Source organism: Saccopteryx bilineata, chromosome 4 (assembly GCF_036850765.1).
Source record: "Saccopteryx bilineata isolate mSacBil1 chromosome 4, mSacBil1_pri_phased_curated, whole genome shotgun sequence".
Classification (NCBI taxonomy): Eukaryota; Metazoa; Chordata; class Mammalia; order Chiroptera; family Emballonuridae; genus Saccopteryx; species Saccopteryx bilineata.
The window spans coordinates 239,147,243-239,150,006 of NC_089493.1; the positions used below are offsets into that span (position 1 = coordinate 239,147,243).

Sequence of the window (2,764 nt, forward strand, 5' to 3'; positions counted from 1 at the left end):
CTCTCTCTCTCTCTTGCACGCTAAAAAAAAGCCCAAAACAAACAAAAACAAAAATACATACTTGTCCCTCAAATCTGAGCTTGAGTTCCCTGCTCTGTGAAACATTCCTTTATTAATTCAGGCAAATCTGGATGCTTCTTCTTTAAAATTCACATAATACTTTGCTTACAGTTTTAAAAGCTTGCTAAGAAATATGTCTCACCCCATATCTATATGCACTTTAAGGAAAAACCATACATTTTTATTTCTCTTACCCCCTTTACCTTCCCCAAAGACTTGATAGGTGCTCAAGAAATATTTGGTGATTGAATAATAATAATAAAAATCCCCCAAATAATTAAATGTAGAAAATGATTACTATCTGAACAGAGGTACTCTAAGTGGCAGCTGCCATTTTCTGAAGGCTTATTCTGTACCAGGCATTGTGCTAAGCTTTTTCTATCCTCCCATCCAGGTACTCACCAGTCCCGACCCCGCTTAGCTTCCGAGATCAGACGAGATCAGGCGGGTTAGCTTTTTATATTTCTTATCTCACTGTTATTGCTCATGTTATAGATGAGGAGACTGAGCTTGGACAGGGTAACCTGCTTGTCTGATTTGATATGGCTAAGAGCAATGGAGTAAGATGTGGAGTCAGGCCGTCTGGTTGCTGTAAGGTATTTTTCCCCGCCGAGAAGGAAGGAAGAGGGCCGGAGACGCAAAGTGTGGAATAAGTAAATGGCTTTATTGAGTACAGAGCGCACACCCCACCCGGCAAGGTTCCCTGGCCCCGAGGAAAGATGGAGGCCAGAGAAGTTGCACGGATTAAACCGCGTGGGAGATATTTAAAGGGTCCCTCTAGGGAAGTGGAGCTACTATGACGTGGTGAAATTTCACTGGCTGGCAGATGATTGCTTCTTTCCAAATGGTTCCTGGGAAGCTTCCTTTGGCGGGCTTGATTGTGGGTGGTCCTAGCCAAAGTGGACGGGTCTGAGTTCCCCATGTGAACATCCCTCTATCCACCGACCTTACATTCTGACCTTTTGTGTTAAATAGAAAAAGGGGCACCGTATATTCATCTGGCTACTTCCTGCTGAATAGGGGCATTGTGGGGAGGGGGTGATCAGAAGGTGGTGGCTTTGAGGGGTGTTAAGAGGAATATTATGTGGCTGTGACTGGAGAAACTTCGCAGATGTGGTCCTGTAAGGATTTAAAAAAAAGAGAGGAGTAATAGGGGATTTTGCAGGGTCCAGCCTTTTGGTGAGCTGGAGATGGATGGAATCTAGTGGTTCCAACTGCCAGAGGTCCTATTAGGAGGCAAGCTTGAGGCAAAACTGCATGTCAGGAGTCGCGTAGAAAGGGGAAAGGAAGAGGGTCCCATCCATTCCCATAACCAAAACCTGTGAGGGAACTAGAGGTCCCGAGTATGAAGGCAAAAACAGAGAAGGCAGCCCCCATGTCCACAAGAAATGAGATGGACTTACCCACTTGTTGCAGAACCCTGGGTTCTCCGAGTCCAGGCCATGTCCTAGGAGTTCGAGCAATGCACCCACCTGGCTGGATTGGCCTTCCATTTGGGCAGCTTGTCTTCCACATAGAGGCGCTGAGGACAAAACCTGTTGCCCAAAGAGGCACTCACTCCGCCAGTGACTGGGCTGCTTGCAGTCAGGGCAGGGCTCAGTGGACAGCCACGGGCAGGGGCCCTGCCGAGACCAGTGGTCCTGTTTGCCACACTTAAAGCAAGCTGCTGGTGGCTCTGCTGGTCTCAGGGTTGCCACAAGAGTCGGGGTTTGGAGCATTACCTTCTGCTGCATGGGGGCCTGGCAGAACAGCCTTGGCCTGCTTCTACTAGTTGGGACTGTTAAAAACTTTAAATGCCGTGTTCACAGGTTCCGGATAGGGGTTTGGGGGATTGGGAATAAGAGGAGGGGGGGCTCATGCGGAGCCCGGCACCCAGATCCTGCAGGAAAAATGCTGGAGCCAAGGGCAAGACAGGGCAGGAACTTCCTGTAAGAAAATTGGGATTGGACTTCCTGAAAACCGGTGTAAGAGCCAATGCCAGGCTGAGAAAGGCCTGACAGAGGCGGGACTAGAGAACACAGTGAAGGGAGGGGCCCCTGGCCAGCAGGGGAGGAGAAAGAGAAGGTAGTAGATGGCGAATAAGAAACAGGTTTCTGTGAAGGGAGGGGAGAGAGAGTTTGGAGTCTGCGGAGAAGGAAAGATTAGGAATAGAGGTTTTAGGTAAGGTTTCTCTGGCCAGAAAAAGGCCTGTGCGGTGGAACAGGCAGCACAGAGATTAAGGACGGTTGTGCAAATAATTAGGAGCTGTGTATGTAAGAGATCTCCAATCAGTTCCCAGCTTTTTTGGCGATAGTTAAATTGGTAAGGGTGTTAACACCAAAAGTCCCTTCAGGAGGCTAATTGAGTGGGTTCTGTGGCCTGGCCACAGCGGAGAAGAAGAACAGTTTCTTCTTCCTTAGGGAGGGAAATTCCTGTGCCCCAACAGCCCCACTCAGTTCTCGGAGTGGTCAGACCTGAGCATTAGCGTCCTAAAAACTCAAGGTCCAGCCACGGATGAAAGTGGATGTGCTTGGGGAGGTCTCCACAAGCACACGCACTCAGATGGATGGACTGACAGACAGAAAAGAGTTCCCTGACGTAGCTATGGTTTCGGACAGGGAGTCTCGGAGGAAAGAACTGAGAGGAAAGCTGGAGGCAGGGGACTTACTGCACCGTGTGCCGAAGTGGGTTAGAGATCGGAGATCCTGGTTCTTTCTCGGAGGGG

General features: G+C 49.1%; 1 long non-coding RNA gene across 1 annotated transcript; it reads right to left on the reverse strand.

The window, feature by feature from the left end:
• Positions 1 to 716: 716 nt before the first annotated feature.
• Positions 717 to 2,268, reverse strand: LOC136336300 (uncharacterized). Its single transcript, XR_010731408.1, has 3 exons — positions 1,782 to 2,268; positions 1,464 to 1,595; positions 717 to 1,179 (listed from the first exon to the last, which is right to left on the reverse strand). It is a non-coding gene; the product is annotated as an uncharacterized lncRNA (long non-coding RNA).
• Between the last annotated feature and the right edge of the window lie 496 nt (positions 2,269 to 2,764).